Source organism: Mus caroli, unplaced genomic scaffold (genome assembly GCF_978045245.1).
Source record: "Mus caroli unplaced genomic scaffold, Mus_caroli_1 scaffold_13, whole genome shotgun sequence".
In the NCBI taxonomy this organism is placed as follows: Eukaryota; Metazoa; Chordata; class Mammalia; order Rodentia; family Muridae; genus Mus; species Mus caroli.
In genome coordinates, this window is record NW_028227268.1 from 61,107,009 (window position 1) to 61,131,042 (window position 24,034).

The following is a 24,034-nucleotide window of genomic DNA, read 5'->3' on the forward strand; positions in this document are numbered from 1 at the left end:
GGTATTTTTGTTGGTTTGGGGTCTTTGTTGCTGTTGTTTTAAATTTTGGAAACAAAATCTTTGTGGCACATACAGGCCTTGAATTCCCAGGCTCAAGCAATCCCCCTGTCTCAGCCCCACCATCATCTGACCGTTCAGTGTAGTGTGTCAAGGGTCCAAAGGCAGAGGACTCCCCACTCTCTCGGAGCTTCAGCTCAGCTCAGTGTATACTGCTGACGTGGTCTACTTGAACTTCTGTCTTCCAGCACAGGGGCTGGAGAGATGGCTGCGCAGACTGACTAAAGTTCACTTCCAGCTCCCCCATGGTGACTACAACTATCTGTAACTGTGGTTTCAGAGGAGCCAGCACCTGCTCTGGCCTCCATGGGTACCAAGTGTGCACATGGCATGCAGACATACATGCAGGCAAAACACCCATACACATAAAATAAATACAAACAGTAATTTTTTTAAAAGTGAAGGCTGGCAATAATATGGCCTAGTGGGTAAAAGTACCTACCATTAAGCCTGACCACCTGAGTTTGATCCTAAGGACATAAAGGGTAGGAGACAGCCCACAAGTTCTCCTCTGACCTTCCCACACACAGTCACACAAATAAATAAACTGTTACAGGGGGTTTTGTTTGTTTGTTTGTTTGTTGTTGTTGTTGTTGTTTTTAAGAATGGAAATCAAGAATCTGGTTGGCTCAGCCAGCTCTGTCTGGCACATCACTACCAATGAAAATGCCATACTGTGCAAATTTATTATTTAGTAAATCCTGACACCAGGAAAAGACACTCGCATGCTCATCTGTGTTTCTGAGTGCACGTTCATGCCACAAGCGCTGCTGAACACCGACAGCACTATGCAGGAAGTGAAACTGGCGTGAGAGGCCTTGCTTTTGTGTGATGGGAGATAAAGACAGTGGGAGTGAGCACTGGGTCTGTTCACACCAAAAGAATTCTACTCTTAGGATTCACTCATGATCAACAGAAATGCATGTATTCATCCAATAAAAGGCAACTGCTAGAACATTTACGGCAGCCCTGTCTGCAATGTTCTAAAACTACAAAGCACCCACATCAGCCATAGTAGAATGGCTATTTACTGTACAGATGTACACACATGCGTAGTAGGCCTGTTTCCTCTATGCACAATGTGCTCACCTCCCTGCCATATTAGAACAGAGAATAACACAGCCTGGTAGCCATGACAACACCTGAGCAAAACAGCACTGGGATAGCCAGGTCTATGGTGACAGTGATGGAGATCGTGACATTCTGTTTAGATGGAGGAAGGGAAGGTCACGGGTCTTCACTGCGGACTCCATCTATTAACTCTTTCCTGCCCTCCTCCAGATGCGGTGATTTTGAAGTGGAAGGTAAGTTGAAAGTGGGGATCCATTGAACACCATCCATGAAGCTACCATCCACCATGGAGTGGAGCTGAGTGTGGTCCAGCTGCTTTGGGGTTACCTAAATTCCTGTAAGTAACCCCTCGATATAAGTTAGCCCAATAAACCTACTGGTTCCTCAAAGCACCGGTGGAATCGTGTTTTGGTCCATCATTGGTGCCCTACCTAGGGTGAACAGATGTCCTCTAGATGCACCACAACAGGAACAAACCTACCTCATCCTCCTCAGAGAGCATGGAGGAATTTCACAAACGTAGTGCTGGTGAGAAGCAGCCAGGCACTGAAGGGCACAGACTGTGTGCTTCCATTAGTACAAAGCAGAAAAGGCAGGCAAAACTCAATTTCTGTATTAGTAATCAAAACAGTGGCTACCCTTCATGATGAGCTGTTCTAAGGGAGCCATGAGAGGAGAAGAGCCCCTGTGGTAAACGCTGCCAAAGGCTGACACCTGAATATACAGGATACTGGGTAGGGCATAGCCCCTTCCCCCAGTCATTGCCAGAGGATCTCAAACAAGACTTCATCTTGTTTGTATGAAGACATCCTGCCTTTCTGCATCCCTATGGGTAAGACTTTAACCTTATCAACTGGAACCCTGTTGGATGTCCCTCAGGAACCACATGGTGACAGGGCAGTCACTTCAAACCCACCAAAATCCTAGGCGTGACTTGTAAAAACACTGATCGGGGCTCTTTCCACACTGAAGACATATCCACACCTGGGCATGTCTTACGTTCCTCTATTTCTTAAGCCAAGGACTATGTTAAAATACCTTTAATAAATATCCAAACCTGGCCCTGAAAATATTTTTCAGTATCAGAATCATGAATGTTGACTTGGACCTGTGTCAAGGTCGTTAAAGCTCTACACGTCCTTGGGCTGCTGAGGTACCTCAGTTAGTTTTCTCCTTTACCTCAAAATGCTGGTGGAATGAGAAAGATTCTAGAGCATAGGAAAAGTTGTTTCTTATGTTGAGGGCTGGGTTCTGGTTATTAAAATTCATTGAACTACACATTTATAGTTTGCATACCTTTACGCTTGCATGGCAATGAGCAGTTGACACAAAATATATGGGTGCCTAACCATATATAGAGTAGAAGAATATATTTAACTTTCAAGTCTTGAGTCAAATAAAAATGGAATAAAAAATTCAATCCAACCAGGCGAAGTGATACATGTACTTTAATCCCAACACGCCCTCGCGCACGCGCAGGTTCTCAACCTTCCGAATGCTGTAACCCTTTAATGCAGTTCCTCCTGCTATTGCGACTCCCAATTATAAAATTATTTCGTTGCTACTTCATAACTGTAATTTTGCTACTGTTATAAATTATACTATAAATACACATACTCACAAGAAATAAATAAAATGTAAAACAAAAGCTGCCTACTTAAAGACAAAAATATGTATCTATCAAGATGGCTGTATCAGGAGAGAGGAAGGCTAATGGGAATGTAAAAGGAACAAACTTTATGGATAATAAATAGCATGGCAAAGCCCCAAAAGCTTAAAAAACAAGTTAGTTTATAAGCTAGTAATTCCATCTTCTATGTATATTCATTTCTCAAAGGAATCGGGAACAGATTATCGAAGAGATATGTGTGCACAATGGTCATCTACAGTAACTAAAGTGTGAGAGCAACATGTGTCCACTGAAAAAAGAGGAGAACAACAGGTAAGCATGGAGTGGCCCACACAGAGGGTGGAACATTACTCAGACTTCAAAAGGAAGGGAACTAGAAGGAAGACACACAATACAGCATGGAATCTTTAGGAAACCACACTAAATAATAAATAAATAAATAAATAAATAAATAAATAAATAAACCTAAATAAAACAATCCTATGCCTAAAATCCAGTTATCATATAAAATACCACACGAAGTACCTAAAAGCCAGTCCCAGAGACAGAGAGAGGAGCAGCTGTGGGGGCAAGGGAAGGGCAATGTGCATCTAGCTTCAGTTCTGAGATGGGTAGCTCTAAAGATTGGTTAGGCAACAATGTTAGTAAACACTAACAAAGCAAATGACTTTCAACGATACTACCCAATATAGACTGGGTGTGGTGGGCTACACCTTTAATCCCAGCACTCTGGAGGCAGAGGCAGGCCAATCTCAAAAAGCACCCTGGTCTACAAAGTGAGATCCAGGACAGCCAGGGCTACACAGAGAAACCTTGTCTTGAAAAACCAAAAGGAAAAAAAAGTGTCCAACATATTAAAGGTCACAAAACTCCCAGTTCATTACACTACAAAATAATATCTTTTTACCTCTACTTTCCTTTCAGTGATATGGCAAGCGATCCTCAAATCTCTCAGCTACAAAAATGCTAACACACACACACACACACACACACACACACACACACCTCCGAAATTAGTTTAAAAAGAAACATGGAGAAAGCCAAATCCAAAAATGGAGACAAAATAAAAGTATTCTCAGATACTATCAACAATTTATCTTGACTAAATGAGATTTTTAAAAGTGTACCTGAAGGAAAAGGAAAATGCTCCCCAGAAGACAGTGTGTGAAAGGAAACAGGAGGAGAGTGACAGACAGGTAGGTAGGTCAGCTTACTAACTGTGATGACCACCATCTTACAAGACCACAGCATCAGCAGCAGTGCCTAACCCAGGGGTTAAGGTAAAAATGTAGCTCAGGCCACAGGGCAAAAATGAACATCTTGGACCTGCTTAGGGCAAGGGCCAAACAATTAAATAAAGAATTCACCCTTTCATTTCAAAAGGACCAGAACGTGGGCACAATAAAGTCAAATAAGTAGAAAGAATCAAAGTGTAATAACAGAAGTTAGGAACATAGGAAGATACCGATCAATAGCATTAATCAATTAGTACAAAAAATGATTCTTTGGAAGGATCCAGGAAAGAAGCAATCGTAAGTAAGTCTGACCAATAAAAAAAAAAAAAGGTGGGTGCAGTCAAAATACATTATATACATGTAAGAAAGTACATGAAGCCATTATTTTGTACACTTAATACATACTAACAAGAGGACAGAAAAGAGAAGCCACGAAGCATTAGTATGAATAAGAATAATAATTCATCATAAATGCCTGTGTTTATCTTCTGAAAAAGAGTACATACCATATGCTAACATAGTCTGGTTATCAGTAATGCTAATGATTTCCTGAGACGAGAATGAACGTTAAGCCGGGCAGTGGTGGCGAATGCCTTTAATCCCAGCACTCGGGAGGCAGAGACAGGTGGATTTCTGTATTCGAGGGCAGCCTGGTCTACAAAATGAGTTCCAGGACAGCCAGGGCTATACAGAGAAACCCTGTCTCAAAAAAAAAAGAAGGAAAGAAAGAAAAGAAAAAGAAAAAGAAAAAAGAAAAAAAAAGAATGGACATTAAAATGACTGGAGCAACAGGCCAGCTGCGAACAACCAGTGGTCATGGCACAGGCGAGGTTGCTGGGTGCTGCTAGAAGCTTTCTAAACCATGCCAGCAGCAGCCTGGGCGGCCTGTAGGCAACTTCTGCCAGACTTCAAGGAACAGATCATTCTTCCAAAGCACAGAAAATGATAGGAAGTTCCCAGCAGGATCACTCTGAACAACACAAGCCAAATGACAGGGAAGAGGGAAACGTCATAGCAAAGCCACTTACCAACACTAAAGAAAATGTTCCTGTTTGGATCGACCAAACAAGCCAAACACGCATTTTAGGTGAGATTTTTGTTCTGGGGGTCAGGACTGGGTTTTCCCTGTTTGTCTTCTGTTGTTGTTGTCTTGTTGATACTGTTTGTTTGAGACAGGGTCTTGCCATGTAGCACAGGCTGGCCCCAAACTCATCTTCTTCCCTCAGTCTGGAATGCTGGAATTACAGTCATGAGCCACTATACATAGCTCCAAAATAATTCATTTTCAAGCATTACAGGATTTTAGTGAGAAAATCCAGCAAAATAATGTGCTGGGGATTTTCAAGAAGGAAACCTACATGGTCCTATCAGTGCATGTTGTACAAAAGCAGTGGGGGTGGGGGGGTGGGGACCCAGCCTTCCCTGACTTTTATGTCTAAGAAATCGGGTATGAATAAAAATACATTTAACACAACAAAGTCCAGTTACAGAAAAGACAGGGGAACGTTTCCCTAAAACCAAACACGACAAAAATGTCCCACGGTGCTTCTTAACAAACAATAAAGTTATCTACCCAGCACATCCACAAATCAGCTTGCTTAAAAACTACTACTAAAACTGATGCGGGCTTCAGAAGGGGCGGCAGGGTTGGCTCTAAAACTGCTTTCTTTGGCCAAGTGTGGTGGCTCACTCCTGAAATTCCCAATGCTCAGAGGGTGGAAGGAGGAGGGTCCAGCCTGGGCCACATAGCACTTCCAGGCCAGTCAGAACTACCTAGGGAGACACTATCTGAAACACAAACAAAAGGACTGCAGGTGTGGTGGCTCGTCAGAGATAGTTAGCAAGACCCTGTCTCAAAATAATCAATACGCAAACTTGATGGCTTTGAGTTAATCATGCAAAGCTATTTTCCTTAGACTAAGGTATTAGGATTGACAACCCTCGGTCTCCACCCTCCAACTCCGTCTTAAACGTTGAAATAACATCGTGTTTGAAACTGGATAACCAAATCGTATGAAACCAAAAACTGATCAAAAGGGTTCGGTCATGACTTCACTCAAAAACACTTTATCTCTCGCCTCCAGCCACCGCAGTTACTAATGGATACCCATGTCAACCAGTTCGACATAATTCATCCGATAGAGGGCAAGGAAGAGCACCTTCAATGGGATTTTTTTTCCCCCAAAGCGTATACTGCTTATTATATAAACTTGCGCTCTGGCGTATTGGAGCTCCCACAAAATCAAACTAAGATATTCAGAGTCAAACTTGTTTTTTTGGTTTTTTGGTTGTTTTCTTTCTTTCTTTCTTTTTTTTTACAGCACATAAAACTAATTTTGTTCCAAGGGCATTAAGGAAAAGAGATCGGCACTGTTGCGCTCACGCTAGCCTGCGCACCGCGGGGACATGCACCAGCATCCACACAGTTCCCCGCGCTCCTAGGCGTCCTGGAAACCCTCAGCCCAAGCTCTAGGCGACCACCTGGGCAGGACAGGGATGCAGCGGCTCTGTGGACGAACACTCAGGGGCACTCCAGTCCCGCTGAAGCGCACGCACCTGTCCCAGGGGCTGGGGCTCCCCAGGGCCACAGCCGGCCGAGCCACCTGGTCCCCGTGCCAGGCTGCTGCGCCAAACCCGCGGCCGGAGGGGAGGGCCGGCCACCTGCGGTCCCCACCTGCAGCGCGATCCCTGCGCTGCCCGCCGCCTGGGTATCCAGGACCGCAGCGCGTCTTTCCAGAAGGGCACCCCACGTCCCCGAGCCAGGACTCCTGCACCCCGTCTTGTTCGCCAGACTTGAGAAAAGGCAGCTGAGAAACAGAGGACCGAGCAGCCCGTACCCCAACTCACCTGCCGTGGTTCTCTCGCACCGGACTCCCGCGCCGCCGCAGCCCGCAGCTACCGCGGCTTTCCTAGCTCACGGATGCTCTGGGGAAGGTCCTGGCGATCCCGCTGGCGCCTTCCCGATGGCCACGTCCAGGGGGCGCCCGCGCGCCAGTGCGGGGCTTTCTGGGAGATGTAGTCCAAGGCCCTCTGTTCTCATCTAGCGGTTTCTTTCCGGAAGTTTTCCTTGTGTTCTCACCGACTCAACCTCCATTGATGGGCAGTCGATGATGGAGCATCTCACTGGGGAAGAAAGAGGGTCCCCCTCGGCACTTTAGACTATTGTCCTATTTTTTTTTTTTGGGGGGGGGGGAGGGAGGGTGTCAAGATAGGGTTTCTCCATGTAGTTCTATCTGTCCTGAAACTCACTTTATAGACCAGGTTAGCCTGGAATTCAGAGAGGTACACCTGCTTCTGCCTTCTGAGTGTTGGGATTAAAGGCCCACCACCACCCTCTCTCTCTCTCTCTCTCTCTCTCTCTCTCTCTCTCTCTCTCTCTCCCTCCCTCCCTCCCTCCTTTCCTCCCACCTCTCTCCCTCCCTGTCCCCTCTCCTCTCTCCTCTCTTCTTCTCTCCTTTCCTCTCTTCCTCCTCCCTCTTCCCCCTACCCACCGATACAGGGTTTCTCAGTGTAGCCCTGGCTGTCCTGGAACTCTCTCTACAGACCAAGTTGGCCTCGAACTCACAGGGATCCTCCTGCCCCTGCCTCTGCCTCTGCCTCCCAAATGCTGGGATTAAAAGCAAGTGTCACCACTGCCTGGCCTTCCTCCCTCACTGTTCCATGTGTGTCCAGGTGTACAAACTATGTACTTGGTGACCTTCCACAAGGATCGGAAGACCCGTCTTAGATCAAGGGTATTCAAGTAGCTGAGGTAGAATCTCCAAACAAGCTCTCAGACCATTGTTCTTAAAGTGAGGATTTCAGACCAATGCCCTCAACATAGTACGGGAGCTTGCTTAAAATGCAAGAATCTATACCCTACAGAGAATATTAGGTTTTGGTTTGGGTCATCTATTTGTGGTGCTGGGGATGAAAACCAGAGCCCCATACGTGCTAAATAAGGGTCCACCAGGGAGCTACACTCATGCACTATTTAGTTTTACTAGATTCAAAAGAGAAAAACACCCTCTGTAAAGGTGGGATCCAGAAAGTTGTACTTTTACATGTAAATTCTTGACATAATTTTCAAATGGATTCAAATTTGAGAACTTGGCTAGGTTTCCCTTGTTCCTCTCAAATAACTCCATGACTTATTTGACATTGATCATCTACACACACACACACCACACACACACACACACACACACTGCAGGGACCATTTATGTTCCAGCTTAGACCTCTCCCTCACTTTAGCCCTCATTCCCCAACATCTCTAGGACACCTCTGAGGCCCTGGAATTGAACAAGGTCAAGACCGAGTTCAGGGTTGTCCTTTCTCTCAGCCTGGTTCTCCCTCCCCTGGGGGTGAACGTTTTGTCCAGAGACTAAAGAACATGTTCTATATTTATTAACATAAAAGTCACCTACGACTGTTAAATATGCATGGGCAGAGTGGCAGGATCATGAGTCATGCTTGACGTAGTGAGAATGAAACACAGACAATTCTTTCTAGATGAGGTGGGGAGGGGAAGAGACGCCCGGGTAGTAGAGGGGGAAAGGCTGTTGAAGGAGGGTTTGGGTGTTGGGCTGGCCTTTGTTGGTGTTTTGCTTTGCTTTCATGGTGGGAGAAACTTCAGCATGTTAAAAATATTTATGGAGCCGGGCGTGGTGGCGCACGCCTTTAATCCCAGCACTCGGGAGGCAGAGGCAGGCGGATTTCTGAGTTCGAGGCCAGCCTGGTCTACAAATTGAGTGCCAGGACAGCCAGGGCTACATAGAGAAACCCTGTCTCGAAAAAAACGAAAAAAACCAAAAAAGAAAAAAAAATATTTATGGAAAGAATACCACTGAAGGGCAGTCAGGAAAAGTTAACTCTGCATGACTGCTCAGCAGACTGTGCATGTATAAAAGGGAAAGGATGGGAATCCTGGCCAGGATGGAAGTAGCCCCCACCCCACCCCGCCCAGCCCCACCCAGCCCCACACTGTAAGATGAGAGAAGTATAAAAGAAGGAAAATGAAGGTTTCCTTTAGTAGAGGGAAGAAAGTCAAAAGGGTTTTCTCTGGAAAAGAAGAGAGGATGTGATTCAAGAGAGTGAGCAGGAGGCCGTGTGTGTGTGTGTGCATGTGTGCACAAGTGTGTAATGCTGTAAAAAAAAAAAGAAAAAAGAAAAAGAAAAAGAAAAGAAAGAAAATCAACAAATCAACCCAGAATGATAACCTGGAGTATTTTAGTCACCATCAGGCATCATCAGGCACCATCAGGCACCATCAGGCACCATCAGGCACCATCAGGCATCATCAGGCACCATCAGGCACCATCAGGCACCATCAGGCAGTGAGACTGGCGGATTCTCTGACTGGATGACTATGACCCTGTTCAGATGTTGCAACACAATCCCCAGTGTTGTTCAATGTTCCCAGGTGGAGCCTTTAGAGAATAATGAGGCAGAGACTTCAGGAAACGAACTAATACCCTCAAAAAGAGAGTTCCCTTGTACATCTCCCCGTGTGAGGATGTAGAAAGATGTTCCTATCAATTAATCAGGAAGTGAACTTTCATCAGACATCAAGTTAGCCTTGACCTTCAACATCTGGAGGCCCGTGAGACTCCATCTCCATCATCTAAGCCACCCAGTCGATGGACCTTTCTTATGCAGGACCCAAATAGACAGTGAGATGTTTGGTAAGCGTGGAGTCAAGTTAGGGCCATCACATACCCATCTGTGAGTTAGACAGTACCCAAGCTGTCCTGATAGACAGAGAAACACAAAGGCAACCACAGTGATCGCTGCCTTTAATAAGAAGTAAGCAGGCATTAAGGGGATGGCTCACCTGCCATGAATGCATGAGAAACTGAAGCTGAAGCCCCAGAGCCCATGTAAAGCCAGACTTGGTGGCACGCATCTGTAATCCCAGATTGAAGGAGATTGAAAGTAGAGACAGGAGAACCCCAGAACTCCCAGCTTGGGTCAGGGAGTCTGGTTATACATGGTGAGCAACAAAGAGAAACCCTGTCTCAAACAATGCGGAAGGCAAGGATTAGCCTGAGGTTATCCTCTGACTCACCACATGCCATGCTGTGACACACTCATGTCAACACTTACACACAAGCACACAGATCACACACACACACACACGTATAAGGAGAGAGAGTTTTTTATTTGGTTTGGTTTGGTTCCGTTGGGGGAGGGGGGTTGTTTTTGGTTTTAGCCCTGACTGTCCTAGAACTTGCTACTTAGAACAGAGTTCCTCAAGCCCTTGATTTTAGAGAGACAGGTCTGCCTCTGCTTCCTGAGTACTGGGGTCAAAGGCCATGTACCACCATGCCCAACACACACACATGCATACACACACACACACAATTTTTAAACAAAAATAAAATAAACAGGAGAGAGAGAGTGTGTGGTAAAAGAAGTAGAACTTTGACAAGAGTGTGGGAGAGGCATGGCTAGCCTTTGGAAAGCTGTGAGCTCAGAAGTTACTGGACCCACACGAAGAACTGAAGCTTGGGCTGGGTTTTGTTAGGTTTGGACCTTAAGAAACTAAAGGAAAGTTTAAAGGTTGACAAAGGTCAGTTTACCTGACTTTATGCAAATGCACTTGAAAACTGGGAAGAAAGAGATAACTTGGGGAGTTGCTTGTTCTGTGTGTATGCATATACGTGTGTGCATGGTTATGTGTGACGTGCACATAAGTGTGCAGTTATACCGGGGTGTGTGTGTGTGTGTGTATGTGTGTGTTTGAAGGCCAGAGGACCTCAGGTGTTGTTTCTCAGGTGCCAGCCATCTTTCTTTTGATAGGTCTCTTACTGGTTGGCAGCAAGCCTCAAGGATCAGCCTGCCTCTCCCTTCCCAGCACCGGGATCATAGGGGGGACATCAATGATTCTGGTGCTGGGAAGGGAGAGGCAGGCTAGCCCTTGGGTTGGGTTGGGTTGGCTTGGCTTGGCTTGGCTTGGCTTGGCTTGGCTTGGGTTGGGTTGGGTTTGGGTTTTGTCTGTTGTCTCATGTTCTGGGGATGGAACTCAGGTCTGTGCCAGCCTGGCAAGAGCTTCTTGAATTGAGCTTATTCCCCGGCCCTGACTGTATGAAAGAAAACATGGTTTATCAAAATCAGTTCTCGGACTTTTGTCTTGGGGTTTTTGGTTTTGCTTTGTTTATTTATATTTGTGGTGTGCATGTGTGTCGGGGTGCATGCGGTGCATGTGCATGTGGGTAAGAAAACATCTTACTGGAGTCAGTTCTCTCCCTCTACTATGTGGCTGTCTGGAATCAGACAGGTTGTCAGGCTTGGTAGCAAGCACATTTAAGCATAGCAAGCTATCTTGCTAGCTCTTGGTTTGGGCTGGGTTGGGCTGGGTTGGGTTGGGTTGGGTTGGATTGGGTTGGATTGGGTTGGGTTGGGTTTAGGTTGAGTTGGGTTGGGTTGGGTTGGGTTGGGTTATGTTAGGTTTAGGTTGGGTTTAGGTTGGGTTGGGTTGGATTGGGTTGAGGTTGGGTTGGGTTGGGTTTAGGTTGGGTTGGGTTGGGTTGGGCTGGGTTGGGTTGGGTTTAGGTTGGGTTGGGTTGGGTTGGGTTGAGGTTGGGTTGGTTTGGGTTGGTTTGGATTGGGTTGGGTTGGGTTGGATTGGGTTTAGGTTGAGTTGGGTTGGGTTAGGTTAGGTTTAAGTTGGGTTTAGGTTGGGCTGGGTTGGGTTGGGTTAGGCTGGGTTGGGTTGGGTTGGGTTTAGGTTGAGTTGGGTTGGGTTGGGTTGGGTTTAGGTTGAGTTGGGTTGGGTTGGGTTAGGTTAGGTTTAAGTTGGGTTTAGGTTGGGTTGGGTTGGGTTAGGTTAGGTTTAGGTTAGGTTTGGGTTGGGTTTAGGTTGGGTTGGGTTGGGTTGGGCTGGGTTGGGCTGGGTTTGGGTTTGGGTTTTGTTTTTTAACAGATTCTCGCTATGTAGCTCTGATTGGGCTTGAGCTCCCCATGTACATGGGGCTAACTATGAACTCGGAGACCCACCTGCCTTTGCCTCTTAAGTACTTTGAGAAAAGGTGTGCGGTGTGCACCGAAAGGCTCACGCTAGGAGAGTCTTTAAAATGCACACACACACACACACACACACACACACACATCCAGAGTCTGACCTCATGGTTTATTTTCCATACACATTTAAGCACAGTAAAGCCTTGGGGGAAGTCTCCACGTGACAATTCTCACCATAAAGCTTCAGGGACGGCTGCACCGAAACTCCCTTCCAAACTCGCCAAGCTCCTGTGACTCTTATATTAAGAATGCGTTCTATTGACTGATAAATAGTGCTCACGGCACAGGCCTAGGAAGAAAGAGCCTACAAATCCACTTGTAGGAAGTGAAGGGACCTCAGAGTGGGCACGGAACACACCCAGACACCAAGTTCTCGGCACTGTAAGAGCCCTTTAATAAGCACTCGGATAGATTCTATTGATGGGGAATGCAAAATACACGGGACCTCTCTCATAAGGATAGGGTCTATTCACTGGGAGGCAAAGCTCAGGACTGAGGCCTAGACAATACTCAGGATTTTGGCAGATTCAGGTGAAGACTGACTCCATAGAATAGCAGAAGATCAGCAGGGTTAGACAGCATCCATTCTAGCCTTCCGGATGAACGGGTATTGGGTGTCATTTCCTTCCCTTGAAGGGAATGGCCCGTATGTTAAACAAGTCTGCTTCCTCCGGTGATCTCTCTAAGCTCTGCCTCCTATTCCACACAGTCCTCCAAAGTATGACATAATCCAACCCAGTTTCATCAGGGTCTCTTGATCCTTCCACAATTCTCTGGTGTTCTTTCGCCCTTCTCCCTCTCCTGTGCCCTCCTGCCAGGCCCTTCCGGCCTTACCTACACTCCCCTGCATGATAACTTGTTAGCTGCATTCTTAAGGTCTTCCGTGTCTTTAGTTATATAGTTCGAACATCTGATGTCATCTTTGTGCGCCCCCACCCGGTCCCCCCAGAGTTCTGCTTTGTAAATAACCACGCTGTTGCTTCACCTATTTGGACGCCTATGTTCCGGCAGACAGCCCTTTGTCGTCATGCGCTGACCTTGAGTAACTCTGTGCAGCCTTTTCACTTCTTGCCTGGATTTAGTCTCGTCCTCCCTCAGACAAGCCGACTGAGCTTTGCAGTCATCGAGCCTCAGCATTTACCGCCTCCCTTCTGTTGCCTTGTTCCTGGTTGGTTTGTCTGACGCTTTCCCTCTAGTAATTTCCTCACGGTAAGTGTTAGAAAGAAAATTCCTTTCTGTTTTGTTTCTTGCAGTGTAGTTCAGTGAGCATCGCAGTCCTTGGGGAAGCATTTTATAAGGGTTATCCCCGTACAAAGCAAAGGCTCTGGGCAGTCAAATCTAGCCCCGTCCCCGCCCTACACCCCCAAATCAAAATTAGCAGCAATAAAAGTACTACCAGGGCCAGGCGATGGTGGCGCACTCATTTAATCCAGCAGAGGCAGGCGGATCTCTGAGTTCGAGGTCAGCCTGGTTTACAGAGCAAGTTCCGGACCAGCTAGGGCTACACAGAGAAACCCTGTCTCACAAAACAAAACAAACAAAAGCACTATTTGGGTAGCAAAATGGCTCAGCAGTAAAAGCATACCCACACACAACAACAGCAGCAGCAGCAGCAGCAGCAACAATAACAACAATGATTACTTTTACAGGCACGCCAGGATTGAGGCACTCCACTGTCGAGGCTGGTGACAAAAACCGTGCCCGAATTGTTGCAAGCATGCTGTCGGTCCTACTTTTCTAATGGTTGCAGCAGGGAGACCATCCCTCTCTTTATACTTTTGGGGCTCTAAATTGTGACATCTGCTTTGTCAAAGAGTTGTGCCACCCCGAAGTTTGGAATGCATGATGCAAAAGTGAGTCAAGTTCCAAACCGTGACTCATGTTGCTAGAGCGCCCTCTTGTGGCAGCGGAAGGGACCTCGCCGTCTTGCTCACCTGAAAGGCCCTCAGGGAGGCTCCTTTGCTTGGGCCTATTTGATAAGCCCGTTTATGGGAGTCAGCTTTCTAATATTGTACCAAGTACCTGAGATAATCAACTTATAAAGAAAACAGTTGATTTTCGCTCACTGCTTTGAGGGTTTCTGTTCGTTGGCCTCCCTGCTGGGGTGAATGAAAAGGCAAAGTGCTCACTTAGTGTTCAGAAAGAAAAAGAAAAAGAAAAAGGGAACGGGCTGGTATACAGTGTCCCCCTTCAACGGGCATGTTCTCAATGACCTGAATTCTTTCCGTAGTCCCCATCCCTCAAAGTTCCAACACCTTCCAAGTGGGAGGCTGGGGACCTTCCAGGGCCAAGCTAAGGATCAAGCATGTAACACATGTACCCGAGGACACTTTAGATTAAATACCACTTTGGAACCCTCACAGATGGCTCTTACATCATTCAGATAAATTATTTTTATGCTTAAGAGTACCAGAGTTTATAAACTTTTTTGTATTTGTTTATTATTAAATGTATAGTTTTATTATTTATAACAACCAAAACCACTTGGTAAGTGCCCTGGGACTCTTATGCACCATAGAAATTTAAAGCCTTCTCTAACCAGTGTTAAATTGCTTAATTCTTGTGTAACACGGGTGTCTTGGTTAGTTTTATGTCAGATTGACATGAGCTAGAGTCATTTTAGAAGAGAGACTCTCAACTGAGATTAGGCAAGTTGATTAATGATTGATGTGGCAGTATATACACATATATGGGTCACTGATGAGCACATTAAGATCTTCTGTCCACAGGAGAATGAACTGAAAACTCATAATAGTAATATGATATAATGATATTCAATTAAAAATAAAATTTAAATCCAAAGATGGCTCAAAATTTACCTATTTGCAAAACATATATATTCAATATATTATGTAATGTATTATATAATATATTATGTAATATTTATTATGTAATATATAGATATATACGTACATATCTATATTACATAAATACACTCTCATTGTCATCATTAGTTTCTAAAAGGACCAGGAAGCTGGATACATTGGCATATACCTGTACTCCTAACACTCTAGAGAGGCTAAGGCAGGAGGAGTGCCACAAGTAGAAGATCAGCCTGGTCTACAGTGAAAGACGCTGTCTTAAAGCACAAACAAAACAACAAGAACAGCAAAAAGAACAAACAAATAGACACCTCCCTTCCCCCTCCCCCATTCCCCTATCCCACTCTCCCAAAGCACAAGCCCAGTAGGTCAGAATTAGAGTTAGGACTCTGCTGCCACCTAGGGGACACATCTAGTAGTGACCCAATGTAAAATTCCGCATTCCCCATGGCTAGAGGCTTTTAATTAAATGAAGCAGAATTCCTTGGAGTTTTGAACAAGAACGTTTATTTTATTTTTTTCTGACGGAAACGAATAGCATTACAGGCCACAGGCACATTTCAAGAAGGGATTACATACTGACTCTCCCTGAGACATCATGAATCTGAGAGCATTGAAGAGCACACTAGTGTTTAGTCCCCAGGGCAGAACCTCTGTTAATATGGGATTAACTAAATGTCAGAGAACAAATACAACGTAAATTCTTATCTTATAAACTTTATTGCTTAAAAAAAATAGGGCCAGGTAGGTAGATCTCTATGAGTTCCAGACCAACCAAGGCTACATAATAAGAATCCATCTCAAAACAACAAAACAAAACAAACAAAAAAAAAAAAACCCATTACACTATAAAGAAAATAAAACTTGCAAATAAATAAAAATATCACAGATGCCAATTTGATACAGCTTTTAATGACTGTATACATAGCTTCTAGCTAGCTAGGAGTGGAGCTGTGTCCATCACCTGCGTTCAGTCCTCCCCATCCCTGTATACACGCCTTTCTTGTTCTCTTTCTTCGTGTTATACTGTACCCACATGGACATTTGTTTACATATGTGATATTGTAACATATGTAACACTACATATAGGCTAGATTCAATGTATGAGAAGGTACATGGGGCTTATGTCTTTCTAAAATTCTGAGATCTCACTTAACACTGTACCCATGTTCCTACAAACTTTTTAACTTCATTTTTCTTTACAACTAAGTAATATTCCATTATAGATTATATATATTCATTATTCATTCATCTTTTGATAGACAACTAGGCTAATGCCTATTTTTTTGCTACAGTGAATAAAGCATCAATAGACACGGGAAAGGGGGCGTGTAGACATCTCCATGGTGGGGTGTGGAGCTGCCATGTGGTGGTTTGCTTTGTGTCTTAGTCAGGGTTTCTATTCCTGCACAAACATCATGACCAAGAAGCAAGTTGGGGAGGAAAGGGTTTATTCAGCTTACACTTCCATGCTGCTGTTCATCACCAAAGGAAGTCAGGACTGGAACTCAAACAGGTCAGGGAGCAGGAGCTGATGCAGAGGCCATGGAGGGATGTTCTTTATTGGCTTGCTTCCCCTGGCTTGCTCAGCCTACTCTCTTATAGAACCAAGACTACCAGCCCAGGGATGGTCCCACCCACAAGGGGCCTTTCCCCCTTGATCACTAATTGAGAAAATGCCTTACAGTTGGATCTCATGGAGGCATTTCCTCAACTGAAGCTCCTTTCTCTGTGATAACTCCAGCTGTGTCAAGTTGACACAAAAATAGCCAGTATACTTTGCTTCAGTTCATTTTGTTCTGTCTTTTGAAACAGGACCTTTCTATGTAGCCCTGGCTGTCCTAGGACTCACAGAGATCCCCCTGCCTCTGCCTTCTGAGAGTTGGGATTAAAGGCGTGATGCCCAGATGGTGGTTGTATTTGTAATGTTGTGAGACTCTTCAAACCAGTTTCCACAATGAATCCATACAGAACCACACAAGACCATGAATTAGCCAAAGAAATCCTAGGAGGTAAGAGAGACACATGACTTCAAACTATACTGTAGAGCTATAAGGATAAAAACAACATGATGCCGGCCTGAAAATGGACAGGAAAACCAATGGAATAGAATAGAGGTCCTGGAGATAAAACAGCAGAGCCACGCCCACTTAACACTGACAAAAGAGGCAAAAGCATACTCTGGAAAATTCACAATTAATTTGTACCCCACAACAGTGCATAAGGGCTCCTGTCTCTCCATACCCTTTCCAACATTTGTTGTCAGATTTATTGGCAATGGCCATTCCGTCTGGGATGAGGTGGTATCTCAAATAAGTTTTATTTTGCATTTCTCTGATGGCTGAGATATTGGACACTTTTCAAAACAGTCATTAGCCATTTGTATTTTTTAAAAGATGTCTACTTAGTTTACTTGTCTGTTGGTTGGCTGGTTCATCCCCTTGGTATTAAATTTCTACAGCTCTTTGTAAGTTCTGACATAGCCCCTGTCTGAGTGTAGCTGGCACAAATTTTCTCCCGTTCTCTGGGCTATCTGTTAACTATGCTGACTGTGGTCCTGTAACAGTTCGGTGCACAGAAACCTTTTATTTTCCACGTCTATCAGTTGATACTGCACTCAGCTCCCGTCTTGGTGTTCTATTTTAAAATTTCTTGTCTTCCCCAATATGTTGGCAGGATATCCCTGTCTTTTCTTTTAAGATTTCAGTGTTTTGGGTTTTAAATTGAAGTCTTTGATTCATTTTGAAATATTTTTTGTACAAGCTGAAAGACATAAATCTAACTTAATTCTCCTGCAGGCAGAATCCAGTGTGGGCAATACAGTGTGTCGAATAGGTTATCTTTTTTCCAGAGTATGTTTTTGCCTCTTTTGTCAGTGTTAAGTGGGTGTGGCTCTGCTGTTTTATCTCCAGGACCTCTATTCTATTCCATTGGTTTTCCTGTCCATTTTCAGGCCAGCATCATGTTGTTTTTATCCTTATAGCTCTACAGTATAGTTTGAAGTCATGTGTCTCTCTTACCTCCTAGGATTTCTTTGGCTAATTCATGGTCTTGTGTGGTTCCATTTGAATTCATGTTTTTCCTAAACCCGTGAAATAGGACATGAGAATTGTGATAGGTATTAATTTAATTCTGTAAATTAATTTTGGTAGAATAGACACTCTATTCTATTCTACTCCACAATATTAACTCTGCATATCCAAGAACATGAAATACTTTCCCATCATATAGTATCTTCTATAATTTCCTTTTTCGGTATCTCACAATTTCATTGTAGATATCTTTCATTTCTTTGGTTAGATATGTTCCTAAATATTTAATGGGGTTGAGTTATTTTGAATCAAAATTCTTCTAATTTCTTTCCTAGAGAATAGACTAACAGCAGAAATGAATTTTTTATATTGGTTTAGTATCTGTGGTGTCTCTGTGTTTGCCCTTGATAGGGCAGTTGGTCCAGTGGATGGCAGTATCATAATCCTGATACTGCTTTGTCGTGTTTGTGCATCTGTTGAAGTGGGCTGGTTTTGACTTCCTCTTCTCCAAAGCCTAGTGGGAGTTCTAGTTTCTGCTCCTTTTAGAGAAATATCTACACAAAGTTCAGCTATGAGGACAGGAGAAAGTTGGTTATGGAGTGGGGTGCTAAAGGGATCCTGTCTTGGCTATGTGCCAACAGGACCAAGGGTTGCGCTGCACACTACACGCTGAGGTGAGCAGATGGAGTCTAATCCTTGGTCATCCTGATGATCTATGAACCTACTGAAGGCAGGACACCAAACTTCAGACCCACTGAAGCCAGTCTACTGCCAAGAGGCCATGATTAGAGCCAAAGGTTCAAAGTAACCTCTGGGACCACAGAAATATAGACTATGGGTCCTGAAGTGATGTTTAGCATCTTAGACTTCAGAACCTCATTCATTTTGACCTCAAAGACCACTGGGACCATACTTGATCGCTCAGAGAACCCTGGGCACAATGACTTCTGAGGTCCTACACTGACTTCTGAGGCCACTGAGCAGGAGACTTGGTCAAAAGGTACTCTGTGGTCCTAGGAAAGACAGAAACATGGTTGCTGAATCTCTGGTCCCACAGAACCACAATTCTAGAATTCAGTTTCTTAGTACAATATAAATTCAAGATGGTTCAAACCGTCTATCTTTACACAACATTCCTAAGCAACGTTTTCCACTTCTCAATGAGATGCTGACCCATGAGACTTGCATGTGTGCGAGGGTGGAGTACAATCCAGAGAGGCCAAGCCATGCCCCACACTGCCCAGAACAACCTCCTTGTTCTTCAGCATGGGCAGGAAGTAGTGAACAGAGAAAGCTCTGGAGTTGGGCTATGGGTTCTCCAGGCATCTAACTTTGGAGTATAACAATGGAGTTAGTGTGAGGATTGAATGGATATAAATGCTAAGTCTGGGGCCTGATGCACAGTAAACATTCAATGGCAGCCAACCACTTCTTTCTTTCCTTCTTCCCCCGTCTTTTTAAGAAACAGGGTTTCTCTATACAGTCCAAGCTGGCCATGAACTCTTGGACTCCAGTGAGCTTCTTGACTCATCCTCACAAGTAATGACCAATGACCAGCATCAGACCAAGCTGTTTCTTAGACAAACCCAAGGGTGGTTCAGGCCCAGAATCTCAGCTTTTTGGAGGCTAAGGCAAGAGAGTCATAAGTTCTAGCCCAGCCTGGGCTACATAGCAATTCAGCACCAAACTGGGAAACTTAAGACTGAGTGAGTGAGATCCTGGGTATGTTGTTGACACAGGCTTGGCCACGTCCAGGACTGTAGTACCTCAGCCTCTCAGAAGTGGCAACATCTAACACTGGGAGGCTCCAACAGATGGCAAACAGGAGAGCTGGGGTCAGGGTGGGTGTATGCACTCTGAAGAAGTGACATCTACTACCGCCACGGTGGCACCTACTACCACCACAGTGGCACTCAGGATCTGAGTGCAAGCAAGTGACCAGTGTATACAAAACTTGCAACTGCAGCTTCTTGGTTCCTGAACTCCCTATAGAGAACCCCCTCCCCAGACTAACCCCTCCCACTGTGCTGTACATAATAAACACGCTGAGGTTAAGGTGGTAGTGGGCGCTACTGTAGTAGTAGTAGTAGTAGGTGACACTGTGGTAGTAGTAGGTGACACTATAGCAGGAGCAGATGCCACCGTGGCGGTGGTAGATGTTACTTCTCCAGAGTGCATACACCCACTTGACCCCAGCTTTCCTATACATGTGTCTACATGTCTGTCTGTTCCTTTGCCATTCTCTCGCAGCCCCTAGTCAGGGTTCTAAGATCCAAGCATCTCAGTATTGTAGGCACCAATTTTTGCAGCCTAATTTTAATAACAGTTCAAATTCTCCTCTAGCCCACCACCCAGCAGAGGTAGTGGAAGAGACAAGTTATTAGGATATGGGGGAAGTGGGCCTGTTCAGCAATAATGCTTATAGGATGAGCTTGATCTTCTTTGGTAGCAGTCCAGTCCCATGGCAACACCAAATATGACAGAAGACACAGACCAATCCTCTAGGCAGGCAGACAGTACACACGAACTGGAAGCTACAGACCAATCCTTTAGGAAGGCTGACACCAGACGCAAACCCGCAGCTGTCAGGAAGCTTTCGGCTCGCCAATCGTGTGGCCTGAGGTGAGGCCACAGATGCAGCAAACTGCCACAGGAACCTCACGAGCTGTTCTTGGGCAAGCTGCTCTCAATGGCAGTGCCCAGAGAAAACCAAACCAATGGTCAGTGCTCGTCTCCCACTGTCTGTGGGGTCGTATCCACTTCATATTGTGGAGTAACTATTCTCAGAAAATCCCTTATTCAAAATCTACTAAAATTAGCAAAGTATGGATCAGTCAAAACTTCATTGCGGCTGCTCACCAGGGTGCCTTCTTGTATGTAGTCCTAGTTCCTCAAGAGGCTGGGGCAGGAAATTACTTGAGCCAGAAGGTCAAAACCAGCCTAGAAAACATGCCAAAAACCCTGACAACAAAAAGAAAAAGGGAAGCCACAGTGGTATCCAGAGAAGAGAATATACTTTTATTAGTAAACTTTAGTGGAGCCAGAAGAAAGAAAACCAGGGATGCTTACACGAATTCACATGGTTCTATGTGGGATAACATTCTCTTTTTTTTTTTTTTTTTTTTTTTTTTTTGGTTTTTCGAGACAGGGTTTCTCTGTATAGCCCTGGCTGTCCTGGAACTCACTTTGTAGGCCAGGCCTGCCTCGAACTCAGAAATCCACCTGCCTCTGCCTCCCGAGTGCTGGGATTAAAGGCGTGCGCCACCATGCCCGGCTGTGAGATAACATTCTCAATGCCACTCTGACCCCTACGTGAGGCAGAGAAAAGGGATACCCAGGAGAGTGTGTTAGCAGATATAGTGGTCTATAGACCTGCTCACAAATAGGCTTTATTTTTTTTCCCAGACTCATGGTAAGATAGCATTTCTCAGATTTATTTTAATTCCACTTTTGGAGTTGATCATAGCCTTGTGATTGGCAAGTACAATGTGAACAGAAGTTCTGAAACAAGATATATGTTTTGATATGTCACTCTATCTACAGATACAGTAGTATTGGAGCTCCTGTGGCAATGATGTCACTGTCCACGTATGTCCTTTTGTATATCACAATAAACCAACCCCCCTGTGGACCTCTGTTGGAAGTACAAGATGAATGACAAATAATCCTCATTGTCTTTGGTGAATGAGCTATTAAACTTATTTGTTACAGCAGCATAACCTAGCCTATACTGACAGACCACAGCCCTGGAGAAGTATAGATTCTGCTGAGAGTAACAGCCTTGCAATAGAAATGAGTGGATATGACTTTGTTCTAACACAATTTTACTTACAAAAAAAAAAAATAGACAGTGAATGTGTTGTGTTTGGCCTGAGGGCCTTAATCTGCCAAGTCTTACTTAAGAATCACTAAGGTACAAATTGGAATTCTGGTCCTGCTGCTGCTGAGCTGTAGGAGCTTGGCAAAGCTTTCTAAGCCCCAGATTCTCCATCTATAAAATTGGAATCCAAATACCTTCCTCTCAAGAGGATGAGATAAAGGGTATGACAAGAGGATGAGATAAAGGGTGTGACAATTTTGAGAGACTGCACTAAGGGTGCCTTGGACACAGTACGTGTTCAACAACCAATAGCTGCCTTGTGCTAAATATGATGGGTTATAAGTAATTAATTCAGCAGGAGCTGGATAAGTCTGGGAGGACTGGCAACAGAAGTTGAACTTGAAACTAGTTCCTAAGGAGAAAAGATAGGCATTAAACAGAGGAGCCAAGAGAACACTCTGTGATTGTCACTGTTATCAGGACCAGTGGTGGCTACATTGTACTTCCTTCCTCTTTCATGGGTCCTCTGAGCACCATTCTTTCTTTAGGGATCTGTCCCCTCTGTGAGTCCACACCCACTAAGATAGCAACAGGCTTTAATCTTCTATACCCTGGAGACTATAACAAGGCCTACATCTTCAATATACATAATCAACAGAAGCAATAGAACCACGGCAACACTGTAGCGCAGATGTCTCTGTCTACTGAATACATTCTGGAGGGTGGAGTTCTGTTCCAGGCAGTTCCAACACTGTGTTTTGATGTTTGCTTGTTTGTATTTTTCTTTTACCCGTAAGACTGTTTTGTCTGCTTGTATGCTTGTGAACCAGATGGATGCCTGGTAACTGAGGAGGTCAGAAGAAGGAACCGGATGCCTTAGAACTGGAGTCACAGACAGTGAGAACCAGAATGTGGGTACCAGGAACCAAATCAGAGCCTCTCTAAAAGCAACGATGCTCTTAGCTGTCAAGCCATCTCTCCAGCCCCAACACGCTGTTTTTTAAGTGCAGTATCACATAGGAAAGAAGTAAGTTTTTCAGTTTACAGATGCTACTCTCCAAGGTTAGAACCTTACTAACAGATTTCACTATCACATTTGACAAGTCAAATCTTTACACAGTGAGGCAGGGAGATCGGGACTGTGGAAAGGAGAAGTCTGTTTCAGTCTTGGCTCTGCTTTAATTCACTACAAGATCACAGACCATGTATTTGGTCTCTCGGAAGACTCATTTCTCCATCTTCCAGATGAGGCAAATAATAGCATCTACCATCCCAGGTTGTCGTGAGAATTAAATGCTCCATTACATTTAATGAAATGAAAAGTCCCTTGGATGATTTCTAGTGTGTGGTGCACACTTGATGAGGATAAAATTAGCTCTCTGTCCCTTTAGAGCTACTTAGCATCTGAGAACTGGCCATGAGAGAAATGGAATATTGCTGAATAGCCATCCACATTTATTAAGAGTTATTGTGTGGTAGGAGGGCAATTAAGGGGTTGGGGGAGGATGATTTATAAAGCTTAAGGTCACCCCTATTTCCTGCTTCCTTCTTCTACTTCCTGTGTATGGAAGAAAACAGGATCAGCCAGCTTCTTGCTCCTGCCACCATCCCATGCTTTCCCTGCCGTTATGGACTCACTCCCTCTGGAACCATAAGCTAAAATAAACTCTTTCCACCATTGCTTTCATTCATGTCTTTTCATGACAACAGAAAAGTAACTAATATAGTAGCTAAGAACCTGGTGGCTCACAGTCCAGATTGGTGAACGAAGATACAAATAACCTCCAGCAGTTAGTAACATCAGAACTAGTCAGTTCTTCTGCAGTGAGTCATTGATGTAGCTTTGGAGACACATAACAGCTAGGGCGCTCAGTTGTATGGAGGCACAGTGATTTGTGTTCCCACCCCGAATTCACTTATTGAAATCCCAATAACTCACTGAGTTAGGATTACAAGGCAGGAACCTCTCACAGGAGATTGGGTCATAACAATGGAAACTTCATGCATAGGAATATGGCGGAGAGACCCCATCCCTTCTTTCCACGTGAGGACACAGCAGGACAACAGGAACTTGCCATATAGCAACTGGAAAGGATCCTCTCTAGACTGAGTCTCCCGGCACTCTGTAAATTTTTGTTGTTTATAAACTATTAGTCTTGGGTATATGAGTTCTAACTGATAGGAGGTGACAATAGTTTGAAAGAATGGGTGACGGTAATCTCAGGGCCACCAACAGTCAATCACTCGATGAAAGCCACATTACCCTGTAGCAGCTTTCTCTCTTTCCTGGTGGGGGAGGGGAAGGGATTGAGTTGGGACTCTAAGCATGAGAAACACATGCTCTGCCCTTGGGCTGCATTCTCGGC

The 24,034-nt window shown here is 44.7% G+C and overlaps 1 protein-coding gene across 1 annotated transcript in view; it reads right to left on the bottom strand.

Annotated features, from left to right (window-relative positions):
• Specc1 (sperm antigen with calponin homology and coiled-coil domains 1) overlaps positions 1-6,935 on the bottom strand; it is a 263,508-nt gene extending 256,573 nt beyond the window's left edge. Inside the window, exon 1 of the mRNA XM_029483987.2 lies at positions 6,841-6,935. The gene's annotated coding sequence lies outside the window, so the exon portion shown is untranslated. The remainder of the gene's footprint in view (positions 1-6,840) is intronic.
• Between the last annotated feature and the right edge of the window lie 17,099 nt (positions 6,936-24,034).